Source organism: Taudactylus pleione, unplaced genomic scaffold (genome assembly GCF_031769625.1).
Source record: "Taudactylus pleione unplaced genomic scaffold, aTauple2 ptg000579l, whole genome shotgun sequence".
In the NCBI taxonomy this organism is placed as follows: domain Eukaryota; kingdom Metazoa; phylum Chordata; class Amphibia; order Anura; family Myobatrachidae; genus Taudactylus; species Taudactylus pleione.
In genome coordinates this window covers 1077399-1096556 of record NW_028284981.1, presented here as the reverse complement: position 1 = coordinate 1096556, position 19158 = coordinate 1077399, and the positions used below count along the sequence as shown (strand labels likewise).

General features: G+C 50.3%; 1 protein-coding gene across 2 annotated transcripts in view; it reads left to right on the top strand.

Moving 5' to 3' along the window:
- The first annotated feature begins 205 nt into the window (after nt 1-205).
- The window catches only part of FIBCD1 (fibrinogen C domain containing 1), a 122663-nt gene continuing 103710 nt past the window's right edge, over nt 206-19158 (top strand). For both annotated transcript variants that reach the window (XM_088453482.1, XM_088453481.1), the window contains exon 1: nt 206-315. The gene's annotated coding sequence lies outside the window, so the exon portion shown is untranslated. The remainder of the gene's footprint in view (nt 316-19158) is intronic.

Genomic DNA, 19158 nt, shown 5'->3' with positions numbered 1-19158 from the left:
GATTGGTGGAGGCTCCAGAGGTGGAGCTGCAGAACCAGGGGCGGATTGGGCCACCGGGACAGCGGGAAGGTTCCCGCTGGGCCGGTCCCATCCCCCCCTCTGCCGGGCCGGCTGACACTGTCAGCCAGGCCGCTTTATAAAATTTCCTGTGCCGGTAGCGAGCAGCCGCACATGGAAGTTGTCATCACGCTGGTGCCGTGCGGGGGCGGGTGGACGCCGATGGACTATGAATGTTACTGCTGCTTTTGGCTCCGGGTAGTAGCAGGCAGCAGCATCACAGCAAGAGCAGGAGCAGGAACAAGAGCATGACAGCAGGTGAGTAGCATAGCGGGAGGAGGGGCACCATGTTCCGTCACACTGTTGCACTAACATCAGATGTCATGAGGGCGGGGGCAGGGCAGCCTGCAGTATACAACCATGAGCTTCATAGTATAACAGTACTATGGAGCACATGAATATGTACTGACAGCTGCTCTCTGCTCTCTCTGACAAACCTCTGGCTTCTGTTACATACAAGGGACCCCCCTCCTGTGCACGGAGCCCCCCCCCCTGTGCATGGAGCCAGTACAGTAGGCAGCATGGGAGGGGGCGTGGCCACAAGTATTGGAGGCGGGGCGGGCTCTCGGTGGGAGCTGAAGTGCTGTATTATGAAGATCCAGACCCAGCAGAAGATGGACAGCAACAGGTAGGTAACGGTGTGTGGGGAGGGGGGATGCAGAGTAAGGGTACTACTAGTGTGTGTGTGTGTGTGTGTGTGTGTGTTGTGTATACAGAAGATGGTCACCACCAGGGGAAAGAGTGTGTGTGTAAGGGTGGGGGTGTATGGGCACTACCATGTGTGTGTCTTGGGGGGCGGTGTTTGCAGAAGATGGCCACCACCAGGGGAAAGAGTGTGTTTGTGTAGGAAAGGGGGGTATGGGCACTACCAGGTGTTTGTGGGTGGGTGGGGGAGGGTGTATGCTGAAGATGGCCACCACCAGGGGAGAGAGAAATTGTGTGTGTAGAGGGGGGAGAATATGAGCACTACCGGGTGTGTATGTGTGTATGCAGAAGATGGCCACCACCAGGGGAGAGTGTGTGTGTGTGTGTGTAGGGGGGTATGGGCACTACCAGGTGTGTATGTGTGTATGCAGAAGATGGCCACCACCAGGGGAGAGTGTGTGTGTGTGTGTGTGTGTGTGTAGGGGGGTATGGGCACTACCAGGTGTGTATGTGTGTATGCAGAAGATGGCCACCACCAGGGGAGAGTGTGTGTGTGTGTATAGGGGGGTATGGGCACTACCAGGTGTGTATGTGTGTATGCAGAAGATGGCCACCACCAGGGGAGAGTGTGTGTGTGTGTGTAGGGGGGTATGGGCACTACCAGGTGTGTATGTGTGTGTGTGTGTGTGTGTATGCAGAAGATGGCCACCACCAGGGGAGAGTGTGTGTGTGTGTGTGTGTAGGGGGGTATGGGCACTACCAGGTGTGTATGTGTGTATGCAGAAGATGGCCACCACCAGGGGAGAGTGTGTGTGTGTGTGTAGGGGGGTATGGACACTACCAGGTGTGTGTGTGTGTGTGTGTGTGTGTATTCAGAAGATGGCCACCACCAGGGGCGAGAGAGTGTGTGTGTGTGTAGGTGGGGGAGGGGGGTGTATGGGCACTACCAGGTTTGTGTGTGTGTGTGCGTGACCCCAGAACACAGTGTTACTTTATATGAATGTGACTGACCCCAGAACACAACGTTACTTTAAATGAATGTGACTGACCCCAGAATGGGTGCTGTGGGTAGATGTAATAATAGGTGCTATGTGTGAATTTAGTAATGGGTGCTGGGAAACTTATTGGGTGCTGGGGGTAAATGTATTAATGTGTTTTATTTTTTTTTTTGTGCGGGTCAATGTAGTTGGGTTTTTTTTTCTTGAGGTCTAATGTGCTTTTTTTTCCCCATGTGGGAGCCCATGTGTATGTTGTTTTTTTTCCTGTGATTGCTAATGTGTTATGTTTTTTCCTGTCGGGGGCCAATGTTGTCTTTTCCTATTGGGGCCAATGTGTTATTTATTTTTTACCATCATGCATCCTGATAATGTTCGTACAGAGTCACAGTACAGATTCTGGCGCATGCATGAAGAAGTATATTAAAAATGTGTGTGGCGTACTGTACCTGGGTGATTACAGATAGGGTTGGCTAATCAGATGCAGATGTAACATAGAATGAGGGTGTTATTAGAGTGACACAGGCATGTTGCTGATAGCTTTTGTGTACAGAGACATGAATAACGCTGTAACTTACGTCAAAAGTGCGACTGATGGGAGGGTCTAAAATGCACAAAGCATGATTGCAGCATCTGTAGACATTAAAAGTGGTCATCTCAGTCTTGTACAGTCAGACGCACAGGTGTACACCAGGGAAGGGCTCTATAGCAGCATTAGCATTATGCCGCCTGCGCAACTGCAGCAAAAGAATCAAAGAAAGCCACAACTGCATCCAACTCAAGGTATCCCCCCACCTCCCTCTTGACAAACCCCGCCCCCTCCACAGACCCCTCCCCCATTAGGGCTGCTTCCAGAAATTTCCCGGGCTGGTTTTCCATCCCAATCCGCCCCTGTGCAGAACAGTCCAAAATTCAAATAGGGGAGTCACACCAACTGCCAGTGAGTCCCAGCCAGTGATGTTTGAAATGACAGTTGGTGCGGCTCCCCTATTTGAATTTTGAACTGCGCTGCAGCCCCACCTCTTACCAGGGAAGTCCAGGAACAGAGTATTCTGTCCCTCCTGGAGAGGGTCATGTTGGGAGCTATGGGTCTGGGGGTGTGACGGCTCGATTGCTTCATCATATCAAGAATAATGACATTGTGGTGAGGGGCGGGGTGGAGCCACGATTATTAGATTAACGTGAATTGCGTCATCGGCCACCTGGAAACTTGTCGCCTTTCAAGATGGCTGCGATCGTTGCAGGAGGGTAGGCGAGTATGCATATACGCCATTTTATTGGGTTACAAAAGTAAGGAGTGTCTCATTTTCCACTGTTCGGAAGGGGGTGAGGGGGAAGAACAAATTTAATGAGGCTTAAAAGGCGACCAAAAACATTGGTCGATAATTGTACAGATCCTATGGACATTTGCAAGTTGGTGGTTTTGTGGCCTATTCAGGATTATTGGCCAATTACACATGCAGAAACATTATGGGAAGGAGGTTCAGGGTTGCAACGATGACTGCGAGACCTGTTGCTGCGAGTATGCGTGAACGCAGGTTACGCAGTTGCAGGCGGCTGGCGTGGCACCGGTAAGTAACCCTGCTACCCGCTCCCCTAGCAGTGTTAGGGATCAGAGGGACAGCTGCTTTTCGGAGCAGCTGTCCCCGCACTGGAGCAATTATGAATTGCTCCGGTAGTTAAGTATCCACCACCACAACTCACGGCAAGTTGGATACTTAATTACTGGGGGACTCCTGTATCACCAGAGAGGCGGAGAACAGATAATGCTCAGTACACTTTTTATCCAAAATAAGAAATAACCTTATTTATTAACCTACTTGCACCGGGGCCCGCTGTGTGATGCAGGTGCACCCGCCGCCAGTGTCCCCAGGGCCCCACAGAATTTAAGTGTAGTGTTTACCACAGTGAGAGCGGTCAGCACTACATAGTAACAAACACACCACCACCAGCGACGGCGGTGTGTTTGTTATAGCAGCCAATGAGAGTCAGACAAACTCTCATTGGCTGCTGAGTCCACGGAGGGAGCCGGCTGGAGCTCACTCATGAGCTCCGCCTACCGGCTCCCCCCGCAGCGGGTGATTGGAGAGACGTCATGACATCTCTCCCATAGTGCAGAGCGGGCAGAGAGGAGTGGTCAGCGGTGGTCACGACAGGATCGGGGATTCAGGTAAGTTGTGTTTTTGTTGGTTTTTGTGTGTGTGTAAGGGGCATGGGCAATGACACTGGCACTGCATAGGGGGGTGCTACTGGGGGCACTGTATGGGGGGGCCGCTACTGGGGGCACTGTACAGAGGGCGTGGCCACTACTGGGGCACTGTATAGGGGGGACTACTACTGGGGGCAATGCATAGGGGGGACTACTACTGGGGGCTATGCATAGGGGGGACTACTACTGGGGGCACTGCGTAGGGGGGACCACTTCTGGGGGCACTGCCTAGGGGGCACTGAATAGGGGGACCACTACTGGGGGCACTGCATAGGGGAACCACTACTGGGGGCACTGCATAAGGGGCACTGAATAGGGGGACCACTACTGGGGGCACTGAATAGGGGGACCACTACTGGGGCACTGCATAGGGGGCCCCAAAGCATATTCTTGCACCTGGGCCCACCACTTTCTGCCACTGAACCTACTAACAGAAATTCAATTACATCTGATATTTGGGTTAGCAGTGTCTTAAAAGGTAAATAGTTGGCACTTAATTCATATTGCGGCTGTCTCCCATGCTGGAGATTCCTGTTCTAAGCAGAATAATGTGCCGTGCTCGCCTGAAATTAGACAAATTGCGAGTATATGAACACGAACATATCTCCATTACTGAGCCCGTATGGTGCACCCAATATAAAGTGAAATAACAAAGTATCTACAGTACTCTGCGTTCTAAACAGCTATTATATAAGTGTAGAAAAGCACAGAACATTTTATTATGTGCAAATGCAAGTTACCGGGCAGTGCCAACATGGCCGTGCCCCTGCTTTCTGCATTGGGAATATGCCTCTGTAAGATCACTCTGTACATACTTTTATGGAATTGTGGGACCTCTTGGAAATGCGAATTTTGGACAGAATAAAAATATTCCTTCAAAATCCTGGCTGTTGCCACATTTGGGATCAGATTGTCCCTCCTTATTAGTTACAGACACTGGTAACAATGCACTGTCCCCCTGCTAAACAGAGAACAGCCCTGAAAAGTGCCTTGCTGTCTCCTGATTCTGCCGAGACCCTGTAGTGCCGGTAATACATTTGATTCAATCTGAAACAAGGGGTGGTATTCCTGAAAGAGCTTAAAATCTGCCCCCACTGTTCATCAGTAAGAACACCCAAATCAGCTTCCCATTTTGATGTACAGGGAAGGAGAGCATTTGGTAGGAAAAGAACATTAAGATCATTGGGGGTCTATTCATCAAATCATATTTTTCATGCTATTTTTAACATATATTATGTATGTCTTGGTTTCATTAAAGGACTTAACGCAGGAGATATGACTAATATCTCCTGGTAAATTCAGTCACCGTTAATTTCCACACTCCCCATATAGTAATATGGGGATGTCGAAATTACTGTATTCATCAAACACATTGATGTTGTAAATGTACACCATCTCCAGATGGCATACAGCCTCCAAAAGCACTCACAAGCTGCCGTTTAGCCAGCAGTTTGTGTTGCAGCAGCAGGAGCGTATCTATAATGGGCGCAGGGTGTGCGGGGCACACGGGCCCTTGGTTCCAGGGGGGCCCCGCACACCATGCACCCATAGTATTACTTACCTCATCGGAGTCCCACGTCAGAGCAGGGGTCCGGCGCTGTAAAAACGACTGGAAAATGGACACCACGGCCATTTTCCCAACTTTTGCGCATGCACGGTACAGGGAAAATGGCCACCGCGGCCATTTTCCCGGAGACCTGCGCATACTTTATAGACCGCCAGACAGAGAGGGGGCCCGTATCAGAGACTGCACACGGGCCCCCTCCTCTCTAGAAACGCCCCTGTGCAGCAGTATACACTTACCTGCTCTCCATCGCTCCCTCCTTAGGCTTCCGGGTCCGGATGCACTGTTCACGCTGCCTCTGCATTCTGCTAGTGTCGGGAAGCGTCTCCCCCCTGTTCCCCGGTGGCACTTGTAAGCAGTGTCGGATCTTACCTAGGGGCTGCAAGGCTGCAGCCCCCCCCAGTAAATCCACCACTTCAGTGAGTCAGTGCAGTCTGTGACTGCACTGGCTTCACTGTGACTGGAGGTGGTTTCCCATTGGAAGCGCCATCTGTCAGTCATGCTGAAGATAGGCAGCCAGGGGGAGGTTTCTCCTCCCCCTGGGACTGTCAGTCCCAGCCTGCAGCACCTTCTGCCAGGCTCTCCCCGGCCCCGATTGTAACTGTAAGGCAGAGCGGGTCCGCCAGCGGGGGAATGCGCCACCGGCTGACACACATCTGACAACCAGCCAGTCCCGGCCAGGGAGAGGTGGGGGATTTGTGGGGAAAATAGGATGCAGGAGAGGGGCCCGGAGCTGTCGCCGCCGCTGCTGATCAAACTCGCCGTCGGGGGGACAGAACTCTGCTGCATGGGAGACAGAGCAGGGCAGTGGATGCAGGTAGGGAAAAGTATCTATTTTCCGAAAAGCTGTCATCGCAAAAATGACAGCTTTTCGGAATAGATAGTTATGAGGAGGAGGAATGATGGATTCCTCTGATAATTAAGTAGAACTCCATGCGAGTTATAAACCTAATTATCTCCAGAGAATTTTGTGCGTTAATGAATAGGCCCCATTGTATTGTAAAGAATGGGAACCAGTTTTCTAGTGTCTAGTCAAAGAAGCATAGTCTTAACAGGGGAAGGGGAAACTAGGTGGTGTTTAGTACCAAATCAGGCATGTACAACACGACTGAGCTAAAGGCATTTTTAAAAATAGTATGGGCATAGCATACTTGCCTACTTTTGAAAAGCATTTCAGGGAGATTGTGAAAGTAACACCTATGAGCGCGGTGGTAAAGTGGGCGTGTACTGCTACATCTTAGGGGCGTGTCATAACATTGACTTACATACACATGTAAATGAGCCCCAAAGCAGTTAGCAAGATCTACAGTCAGTGGCGTAACTAGGGTATTTGGAACCCAGAGGAAATGTAAAAATGGAGCCTCCCCCACCCTCCCCCCATGTGCGCGCGGCGAAGATGCGCACGGCAAAAAAATGGGCGTGGTCACTTAAAAATGGGGCGTGTCAACATGACACACACCCCTTTATCGTCACTCTGAACATTCCTTTCCATACGCACCCTAACCCCAGTAGTGCCCCTTATACAGTACCCCCAGTATGCAATGTCCCCAGTTGTGGTCCCCCTTATTCAGTACTCCCAGTAGTGGTCTCCCTTAGGCAGTGCTCCATGTAGTGGTCCCCCTTATGCAGTGCCCCCAGTAGCAGTCCCCCCTATGCAGTGCCCCCAGTAATGGTACCCCCTATGCAGTGCCCTTTATATAGTGCCCCCAGCAGTAGTCCCCCCCGCATGCAGTGCCCCCAGTAATGGTACCCCCTATGCAGTGCCCTTTATATAGTGCCCCCAGCAGTAGTCCTCCCCGCATGCAGTGCCCCCAGTAGTGGTACCCCCCTGCATGCAGTGCCCCTAGTAGTGGTCCCCCCTATCCAGTGCCCCTTATACAGTGCCCCCTGTAGTGGTCCTCCCTATTTAGTGCCCCCAGTAGTGGTCCCCTCAGTGCAGTACCCCTAGTAGTAAGCCCCTTATGTAGTGCCCCCAGTAGTGGTCCCCCTTATGCAGGCCCTCAGTAGTGATCCCCCCTATTAAGTGCCCTTATACAGTGCCTCCTGTAGAGGTCTCCCTATTTAGTGTGCCCCCAGTAGTGGTCCCCTAGTAGTAAGCCACTTACATAGTGCCCCCAGTAGTAGTTTTCCCCCCTCAGTAGCAGTTCCCAGTAGAGAGGTTCCCCATCCCGATGCAGTGCCCCAGTAGTATCCCCCGCCAGTTGTAGTCCCCAGTAGTGCCCCACCCCCAGTAGAGGTCCCCCCCCAGTAATGGTGCCCCAAGTAGTAGCCCCCCCCAGTAATGGTGCCCCCAGTAGTAGCCCCCCCCCCGATGTGCAGACACACAAGTAAAAAATAAACAAAAAAAAATGCACTTACCTGAATCCACGCTCCGCCTCTGGCCACTGCTCCCGCCGCCGCACGTCAGTCCTCCCGGGCTGGCGTGCTCTGCATTATGGGAGAGTCTCTACCATTACCCACTGCAAGAGCCGGAAGGCGGAGCTCATGAGTGAGTTCCAGCGTGGCTCTTGCAGTGGGCGCTGCAGCAGTCAATGAGAGTCTGTCTGACTCTCATTGGCTGCTGGTTAACACACACATCGCTGCCGGGCTAGCGGCAATGTGTGTGTAAACTGCACAGCCTGAGCCCGCTTCCTACCCTCCTCCTGGCGCTATTGGGTAAGCGCTCAGGGGGAGGGAAGGGGCTCGGCTGTGCAGCACAGGACAGGCGCTGGGCGCAGGGAAGCCTAGCACCGGTCCTGTGTAGATGTGTAGCGCTGACCGCATACACTGTGGTAGGCGCTACACTGCCTAACTTGGACGGGCCGGTACCTGGTCTGCGGCTCCCCCCCCCCCCCCCCCCATAGGGATCATTGTGCATTATAACCAATGCAGGGGAATTATACTAATTATACAATTTGAATGTATATCTCTCTTATATATATATATATATATATATATATATATATATATAACAGCTATATAATGGGGAGATTGCTACTATTTCAAGGAGTCTCCGTGACTATCAGGGACACAGTTGGCGAATATTAGTATGGGGCGGATCTCTGATACAGTTCCAAAGTTCAACTTCTCATAGAACAACAAATAAGGGAACAATCTATCTGGAGTCCTCAGATTTCACAGATCTGTCGGTTATCACTCCAAGCCAGAAATTGAGGTGATGATTCATAATTTCGGATATACCTAAAAAAATATAATAACTGAGAAAAAATTATTTTTACAGATGCATAGGGTTCACAGATAAATCTAATTCTGCATAAGTATATAGAACTGTTTGAATCTCCCTATTTTACTTTTCTGTGTGTCATTCTTAGGTTGGGTGACTCTTTCAGGATGGACCTCTGCTGCTGTACTGTGATTACACAGGTTACTATACAGTATATTCTGTATTTACAATAAGGGTCAGATCTCACTATAAATATGCCAGAGGTTCAACGACCAACGTAAAAAAACTATGATTAAAGGGGGAACCCCTGTCGTTTAACCCTACACAACCTAAACACAGCTGTAGCAGGAGCATGTATAGAAATCTGGCCAGCTGGGGAGGAATATAACAGTCAAACCCATTTGATAAACCCGACAACCGATGCCAAGTTTTGCCAGGAACTCCCAAATATAATTCCATTCAAAACCGTGTCCCTGCTCCATGTCCCTGTCACCTGCTCCGAGGTGACAGAATAAAAGGTGGAGAATCTGAGTGGACTTCCCCCGGCATGAATCTGGTGGTATGCAGTCGGGAAGCCGGCGGACCTAATCCCGACATCCCGACAGCCGGCTTCCCGACTGCTTAATCTCGACGAGGGTTAAATGATAGGAGTCTACATCTAGACGCCTGTCATTTTACCGACGCCGGGAGACCGGCGTCCGGCATCCCGCTCGAAGGAACGACAGGCGCCGAGCGCGGATAGCCGCGTGGGGGAGGGATAGGTTTAAGGGATTTAGGATTAGACACCCCCTTGGGAGGTTAGGTTTAGGCTAGGGGAAGGGGGGGGTTAGGCACTCCCCCGGGTGGACTTAGGTTTAGGCGGCGGGGAAGGGGGGGTTAAGTTTAGGCACCTAGAGAGGGGATTAGGGTTAGGCACTGGGGGGGAAGGTTAGGGTTAGGCACCCCTAAGGGAGGGTTAGGGAGTAGAATTAGGTTAGAGAATACTTACCTTGGACGATCGGGATTTCCTGCTCTGCCGGGATGCCGCTGTCGGGATTCCAACCGCTGGGCATGGGTCCAGCGGTAAATCATACTGATTCCAATCGAGTGCGGTCAGGGGTCACAATGCTGCTAATCACAGTGTTAAGCCAAGTGCCAAACATTTTTAGCAAGACTTTTAACCTTGTTGGAGACTAACGAAAAAGACCTTTAAGACTCCATGAGGACAGGAGCTTCGGAACTGGATGAAGGGAATTTTCAGATTTAAAAAGAGCATTAAAGGTGCAGTTCCAGGGGCGTATTTATAATGGGTGCAGGGTGTGCAGGGCACATGGGCCCACACCGCACACCTTACACCCATATTATATTTACCTCACCGGAGTGAGGTAAATGCATGCACAGTACAGGTAAAATGGGCGCCGCGGCCATTTTCCCGGTGACCTGTGCATGCGCTATAGATTCTGGGCACACTCTAGTGCCAAGAGTCTATAAGTGCGGCGCTGGGCGCGCACCGCTCAGTGCGCTGCCGGGCGCCGGACGTAGAGGAGGGGGCCCCGTGACGGAGACTGCACATGGGCCCCCTCCTCTCTAGAAACATCCCTGTACAGTTCCCATGATTTTACGCAAACTGTGCATGGGTCATAACCTGCCTACGCAACTTAAAGCATTTATGGCCGATTTACAGTCGTACTCATCTCTGCCACTTCTCACCCACAGCTGAATGGGCATTACTGGGAGGTGTTCACATGTAGGATAGTTGGAGGATACGCAGAAGCAGTGTCGGATTGGGGCATGAACGGCCCACCGGGTGAATGCAGTGATAGGTGCCCATACTTAGGGGTGTGGCCAGCGTAGGCAAACGCAGGGGGGGTTTCCATCTGCCTGGAAACCCCCCTCCCAGGCCCACACCATGACCACAATAGCAATAGTAATGTAATAGAATTTTACTAGTGCTGCATGTTCTTCACCGTATCACAAAATTAAATAATTAGCACCACCTGTGGATCTTTTAGCATGTATCAGTCAATAATAAATAACCTGTGCGCCAAGTAGGAGATCTGGAAAACATTCACTGTTAGGGATGTGCTGCTATAGAGCCCAATATGTACATATGTGTCCAGGGCAGTGCTAGGTTATTCTGCTGCTCCCCCAGACTCCTAGACTTGCTCCCATGCCCTGGAATGGTTCCCACATCTAAAATAAAAACATTCAGCTCAGGCAGGATGGACCTACTGACACATCTAATGGCTTACTGTGATTGCTGGTTCTGTATATGCTGGAATTATGACACACAATAGACTTTGTATGACGCATTTTAAAGCTGGTTAAGTGATAATTATACCCTCTTCATGAACTGGCCACACTCACTCTAAAATCAAGCATTTGGAAAACCCCCTCTAGAAATCCTGCGTTTGCCACTGGCCAGCCTCCACAAAGGTTTGGCTAACCCTTAGAGAGGGCATGGTCTGGGTGCCTTTAAAAATATACAGTATATAGACAATACTGCTAGTGCATGTATGATAATGTACCAGATTGATAATATAGTGCAATGCACTGTAGAACATACACCATAGTCCTATGCATTATAATGTAACATATGTGTAATGTTTAATTCACGTGCAGAGTCAGGAAACCAGATCCATAGAGGAGGGGGTGGGCCCCCAGACAGTGGGGCCCAACGGGGATCTCCCCTGTAACCCTGTGGGCCAGTCTGACCCTGCGCAGAAGAGAGAGAGTATAAAGACATCTGTCGGACTTCAGTCAGATTTCCTGCACCAAGGATGGGGCTGTAAGTGCAGATAATAGTGATGATGGCTACTCTCATAAGCTGTCGCACAGATGTGGCTAAATCAGAATACAGACTGACATTCACATGGATTTCCAATCGCAAGAAGAAGCTGGAATTGCAGCCACTTTCTGTCCCCAGTAACTGCTCCATGGGAATGTTCTCTGTCCTGTAACTGCTCCATGGGAATGTTCTCTGTCCTGTAACTGCTCCATGGGAATGTTCTCTGTCCTGTAACTGCTCCATGGGAGTGTTCTCTGTCCTGTAACTGCTCCATGGGAATGTTCTCTGTCCTGTAACTGCTCCATGGGAATGTTCTCTGTCCTGTAACTGCTCCATGGGAATGTTCTCTGTCCTGTAACTGCTCCATGGGAATGTTCTCTGTCCTGTAACTGCTCCATGGGAATATTCTGTCCCCAGTAACTGCTCCATGGGAATGTTCTGTCCCCAGTAACTGCTCCATGGGAATGTTCTGTCCCCAGTAACTGCTCCACGGGAATGTTCTCTGTCCAGTAACTGCTCCACGGGAATGTTCTCTGTCCTGTAACTGCTCCATGGGAATGTTATGTGTCCTGTAACTGCTCCATGGGAATGTTCTGTCCCCAGTAACTGTTCCATGAGAATGTTCTGTCCCCAGTAACTGCTCCATGGGAATGTTCTGTCCCCAGTAACTGCTCCATGGGAATGTTCTGTCCCCAGTAACTGCTCCATGGGAATGTTCTCTGTCCCCAGTAACTGCTCCATTTGAATGTTCTGTCCCCAGTAACTGCTCCATGGGAATGCACTGTTCCCAGTAACTGCTCCATGGGAATGTTCTGTCCCCAGTAACTGCTCCATGGGAAGGTTCTGTCCCCAGTAACTGCTCCATGGGAATGTTCTCTGTCCCCAGTAACTGCTCCATGGGAATGTTCTGTCCCCAGTAACTGCTCCATGGGAATGTTCTCTCCCCAGTAACTGCTCCATGGGAATGTTCTGTACGCAGTAACTGCTCCATGGGAATGTTCTGTCCCCAGGATGCGCTCCATGGGAATTTCTGTCCCCAGTAACTGCTCCATGGGAATGTTCTCTGTCCCCAGTAACTGCTCCATGGGAATGTTCTCTGTCCCCAGTAACTGCTCCATGGGAATGTTCTCTCCCCAGTAACTGCTCCATGGGAATGTTCTGTACCCAGTAACTGCTCCATGGGAATGTTCTGTCCCCAGTATGCTCTCCATGGGAATTTCTGTCCCCAGTAACTGCTCCATGGGAATGTTCTCTCCCCAGTAACTGCTCCATGGGAATGTTCTGTACCCAGTAACTGCTCCATGGGAATGTTCTGTCCCCAGTAACTGCTCCATGGGAATGCTCTGTCCCCAGTAACTGCTCCATGGGAATGCACTGTCCCCAGTAACTGCTCCATGTGAATGCTCTGTCCCCAGTAACTGCTCCATGGGAATGTTCTCTGTCCCCAGTAACTGCTCCATGGGAATGTTCTCTGTCCAGTAACTGCTCCATGGCAATGTTCTGTCCCCAGTAACTGCTCCATGGGAATGTTCTCTCCCCAGTAACTGCTCCATGGGAATGTTCTGTACGCAGTAACTGCTCCATGGGAATGTTCTGTCCCCAGGATGCGCTCCATGGGAATTTCTGTCCCCAGTAACTGCTCCATGGGAATGTTCTCTGTCCCCAGTAACTGCTCCATGGGAATGTTCTCTGTCCCCAGTAACTGCTCCATGGGAATGTTCTCTCCCCAGTAACTGCTCCATGGGAATGTTCTGTACCCAGTAACTGCTCCATGGGAATGTTCTGTCCCCAGTATGCTCTCCATGGGAATTTCTGTCCCCAGTATGCTCTCCATGGGAATTTCTGTCCCCAGTAACTGCTCCATGGGAATGTTCTCTCCCCAGTAACTGCTCCATGGGAATGTTCTGTACCCAGTAACTGCTCCATGGGAATGTTCTGTCCCCAGTAACTGCTCCATGGGAATGTTCTGTCCCCAGTAACTGCTCCATGGGAATGCACTGTCCCCAGTAACTGCTCCATGGGAATGCTCTGTCCCCAGTAACTGCTCCATGGGAATGTTCTCTGTCCCCAGTAACTGCTCCATGGCAATGTTCTGTGTCCAGTAAGTGCTCCATGGGAATGTTCTGTGTCCAGTAACAGCTCCATGGGAATGTTCTGTGTCCAGTAACTGCTCCATGGGAATGTTCTCTGTCCCCAGTAACTGCTCCATGGCAATGTTCTGTGTCCAGTAAGTGCTCCATGGGAATGTACTGTGTCCAGTAACAGCTCCATGGGAATGTTCTGTGTCCAGTAACTGCTCCATGGGAATGTTCTCTGTCCCCAGTAACTGCTCCATGGGAATGTTCTCTGTCCTGTAACTGCTCCATGGGAATGTTCTGTGTCCTGTACCTACTCCATGGGAATGTTTTGTCCTGTAACTGCTCCATGGCAATGTTCTGTCCCCAGTAACTGCTCCATGGGAATGTTCTCTCCCCAGTAACTGCTCCATGGGAATGTTCTGTACGCAGTAACTGCTCCATGGGAATGTTCTGTCCCCAGGATGCGCTCCATGGGAATTTCTGTCCCCAGTAACTGCTCCATGGGAATGTTCTCTGTCCCCAGTAACTGCTCCATGGGAATGTTCTCTGTCCCCAGTAACTGCTCCATGGGAATGTTCTCTCCCCAGTAACTGCTCCATGGGAATGTTCTGTACCCAGTAACTGCTCCATGGGAATGTTCTGTCCCCAGTATGCTCTCCATGGGAATTTCTGTCCCCAGTAACTGCTCCATGGGAATGTTCTCTCCCCAGTAACTGCTCCATGGGAATGTTCTGTACCCAGTAACTGCTCCATGGGAATGTTCTGTCCCCAGTAACTGCTCCATGGGAATGTTCTGTCCCCAGTAACTGCTCCATGGGAATGCACTGTCCCCAGTAACTGCTCCATGGGAATGCTCTGTCCCCAGTAACTGCTCCATGGGAATGTTCTCTGTCCCCAGTAACTGCTCCATGGGAATGTTCTCTGTCCAGTAACTGCTCCATGGCAATGTTCTGTGTCCAGTAAGTGCTCCATGGGAATGTTCTGTGTCCAGTAACAGCTCCATGGGAATGTTCTGTGTCCAGTAACTGCTCCATGGGAATGTTCTCTGTCCCCAGTAACTGCTCCATGGGAATGTTCTCTGTCCTGTAACTGCTCCATGGGAATGTTCTGTGTCCTGTACCTACTCCATGGGAATGTTTTGTCCTGTAACTGCTCCATGGGAATGTTCTGTCCCCAGTAACTGCTCCGTAACTGCTCCATGGGAATGTTCTGTCCCCAGTAACTGCTTCATGGGAATGTTCTCTGTCCCCAGTAACTGCTCCATGGGAATGTTCTCTGTCCCCAGTAACTGCTCCATACAAATATTTTGTGTCTCCTACCTGCTCCATACAAACACTACAATTGATTTAATCAAACATTATAACACTTTCGTCTGGCTGTCTGAGTTCTTATTTCCATACACAGATGCCAGACATTAGTCAGCAGGCTAATAACAATCCATTCTGAATGTAATGACCACTGTGGTCATCGATTCGCAGGGTTGATGGACATAAATCGGAGAGCTGTATCACAATTTGTTTGATTGCATTTGATCTTTCTGGAAAACACTAAGCACATAACGGGCATATAGTTCAAAAACTATTAAATGAAACAATATGATTGCTACTTGTGTTACTGGGTAAACATCATCAGAATTTCTTAACTTGCTGTGACATTATGAATCACTGATTCATCTACTTTGTACTTACTTTATTTTAAAGAAAATCAATGCAGCATTATTTGGTACTGGCAGTAGATGTGCACTGTGTTACAGGAGACAGATGTCACTTCTGAAGTGGAGACAACACATTCATGTGCACTCATATAGGCATGGGTATAACCAGGGCTTAGAGTGGTCCTGGTAGAGGTGGTGGAACTCATCTGTCCCGCTGCCTACTCCCTAAACCCCCCCCCCACGCTAGTCTGACAGGCCAAAACAACACACACACTGTTGTGTATAGGAATCGGTAAAGTAAATGGCGGTGGGCCGACTAGGTCCCCAGAAGCTTCGGGGGCTATGACAGTGTGAAATATAGTTTAGATCCTTTTTTAGCACTTCTGCCATCAGCTGAGACTACAATGTTAGATCACTTAGGGCGGGATGTACTAAAGGAAAAATGCGGTAAAACCCCCGCTTTTGGGTTTTTTACCGCATTTTCGTATGTACTAAGCCCCGGCCACCCTATTATCGGGGCGGAGGGTAACGCCAGAGAAAAGTTCTCTGGTGTTACCCTATAGAAGCCTATGGGCTGCTTACCGCACCCTGCACCCGACACTTCGCCGCCCCACAGATGCCCAGCAACGGCCCACACTCACCTGACTCTCCATGGTCGCGGGCCGCGCTCCTCCTGGGTCCTCCGCCTCCGCCTAATCTTCCGGGTGCAGGGAGGAGGAGGAGGAGCCCGGGACTTCCTGCACATGTGACCAGCAGGAAGCTCCCGGGGCTCGGAGGGGGCGGGGTCCCACGGAGACCCCGTCACCAGGCATCGACTGCTTCGCAAAGGGCAGCTCTTATCGCAAGAGCTGCCCTTTGCGATACTAATCACATATTTTAGTACATATGCGATTAGTAAGGTTGCAGGTGACTGGCGAAATGGTCACCGCAACCTTAGTACATCCCGCCCATAAAGAGAACAAAAAAATGTTCTATATCATCAGTGTTATTTTTCTGCCGTGCCTCTGAGTTTTTTTTATGGAGTCACCATAAACTAGTCTATGTCACTTCAATGCCCAATGTTTTTTGCAACCCCTATGTATTGCCTTCACTTGATTCTTTCCTTGCCTATATGATGGTTTCTCTGAAGAAATTGAACCTCCCTAGGCAGAGAGAGAGTGGCTTCTGTCTGTTTGATTTCTGTGCAGGGACTGCCCACTTTAACCCCTCGGTATAACTACCGTAGGTGCAAGGGGGTGCAGCTGTTATGGGGCCCAGAGCTGAGGGGGGCCCAACTTCATTGTCAAAGTTACATGTGTTATATACATTTTGCACCATTGGGTGGTACATACAGTAGGGGCCCTTACAAACCTTCAAATACCTAGTTACATCCCTGCATATAGGAATGCATGCCTCATCTGCATCATACATGTACATCTTCTCATCTGATATAAATGGTAAGATGGCGTGCTCGGTGGCACAGTGGTTAACATTGCTGTCTCACAGCGCTGGGGTCATGGCATTAATTCCAACCAGGGCCTGATCTGTGTAAGATTTGTATGTTCTCCAACTGTTTGGGTCAGTTTCATCCTACAATCCAAATACATACTGGTAGTTTAGTCATCTTCTTCCAAATTGGTCCATACTGTGCGGTAGTCAGTTTAGACTGTAAGCTCTGATGTGAATGATTGACAGGCACTGATGTGAATGACTGACAGGCACTGATGTGAATGACTGACAGGCACTAATGTAAATGAGTGACAGGCACTGATGTGAATGATTGATAGGCACTGATGTGAATGACTGACAGGCACTAATGTGAATGAGTGACAGGCACTAATGTGAATGAGTGACAGGCACTAATGTGAATGACTGACAGGCACTGATGTGAATGATTTAGTAGCATGGCATAACATGGTGACTCTAGCACCGTAACTTTCGAGTGCCAGCCACACCTCCCTCAGCGCAGGAGGTCTTGCCACGGGGGCGGGGCCACAAGCTACCAGAACAACAGCGCTGCCCGGGGCATCCTCAGAATGCTTCGGGGGGCCTGTTATGGCTGCAGTCTGCCGTCTGGAGCATCCAGAGGACACTCCGTGCGGCCAAACATCTACCATTCTGGCTGCAGGGTGCCGTTCTAGGCACCCTGCTAGCTAGATACAGAGGTGGTGGATGGTCGGAGGTGCCGCCCACAGAACGCTGCGCACTGTGTGGTGGCACCGGTTGCCCCTAGCTAGTTACGGCCCTAGGTGGCACTATAGAAATTTGAAATAATAAATGTATAAGGGTTACAAAGCTGGGGCCTTCTGTGTCTTTTTATGAATGGTTGCTTACTCAGCTGGGAAACACCCCGGAGACTGATGTATTTTGGGGGGTTCAATGGACATTCAAAAGAGCAGATCACCCGCTCGTTCATCCACATATAGGGCCTGATTGTGATTTGGACAAACGCAGATACATCTAGTGACTTTCTAGCAAACTGCACATGTGTACGCACCTTCATATCCATACGCGGCCGGTTCTTTCTAGTCCTGAAATAGGCCTGTCTAGGTGGCCACGCTGTGAGTGCACACAAGACACCCATTTTGAAGGAGTACAACCAGCCTTTCCATGCTATTCAGTGACATACGGTGTCACTAACGGGGGATGCACACATGAAGATGTGTCTGAATGCTGGGAGCCTATCTCACTCTCTACTCACTGTAACTCTCCTCTCACTACACTGAGCTTCAGTGTCCATTGATTCTCCTACCTGCATCAATCTGTCTTCTCTTGCTGTTGCTGACTTGAGCTCCGATCTCTAAACACTGCAGAGGCGTGCCTCTATTAGCTCTCTTTCTGTGCAGCTTACTGCCCGTGGTGTGGCCCCACCACCAAATCTGCAAGCAGTGTCTGACTAAACAGAAGCGAGGCTGAGCTGTTGCTGCCTCCTCTCTCGTCTCCCTGCAGTCCCAGGGAGCTCCACAAAGCGGGTGAGTGGTAACTATAAAAATTATTACAATAAACAAAGAAGATGTTTATAAGTTCTAAATATCTTCTTTATATTATTCGAATCATTTTTATAGCAAATCTCAGGAGTGCCTCCCCTGCCTACCCTAACTGCACGTCTCTGGTGCTATTCTTTGGCATGAAGCGTATAACAAAAGGTCGCCTGTTTCTGTTCTGTTGTGGACCCAGCATGAGGCTGGTGTAAGTACCGATAATGATGATGACAGCATCAATGGGCATGCAGTATATGGACACTTGCATTAGCACTGGAAAGTAAATTTGCAGTGCTTTGAAATGAGACCTATAATCCTCATTTTGTAGCGGAATCCCATATTTCCATGCAGATCTATGCACCGGCCAATAGAAATAGGGACAGGGTCATGTGCCACAGGTGCTATTTTATGACGTCACCACGATTCTTGCTGTGGGCCTGTTGCTTTCTGCCCACGGTTCATTAATTCCCCCTTCATCGGCAGGTTATTGCCTGGCATAAACGGCTCAGCGCTGGCCGTTGGGCCTGATTCAGAGCCGTCCGCGAGCGCACAGCGCTCGCAAGCGGCTCGATGTTTGGCCACTGCGCATGCGTTGCGTCCGGTGTGTGCATGCGCGAGCCCCGCCGAGCAACTGAACTTCAGTTGCTACCGGGCTCGCTACAAGACGGAGCGGCTGTCGATGGTGAGTGACAGCTCGCCCCGTTTTGTAGGCGGGTTGGGGGGTGGCTGCACAAACGCAGGCGTTCCCTTAGCCTGGCGTTTGTGGGAGGACCTACTTCCTGCTCTATTAGAGCAGGGAGTCCACTCTGGCTTGCGGCAGCCGAAACCCTACCCCAGGGTCTCGTCGCAAGCCCGATGGTCGCGATAATCACGACAGTCTCCAGCCCACTCGCACAAGCTGTGGGTGGACACCCACAGCTTTGCGAGCGGCCTGGAGACCAAAAAAAAAAACGCCCACAGACCCTGCGAGCTGCCTGCGGCAGCGAGCGGTTCTGAATCATGGCCATAATCTCACATTGTACAGCACGCGCTCTAATCTAATTCCCATCAGAAATTGCTAGTCCTA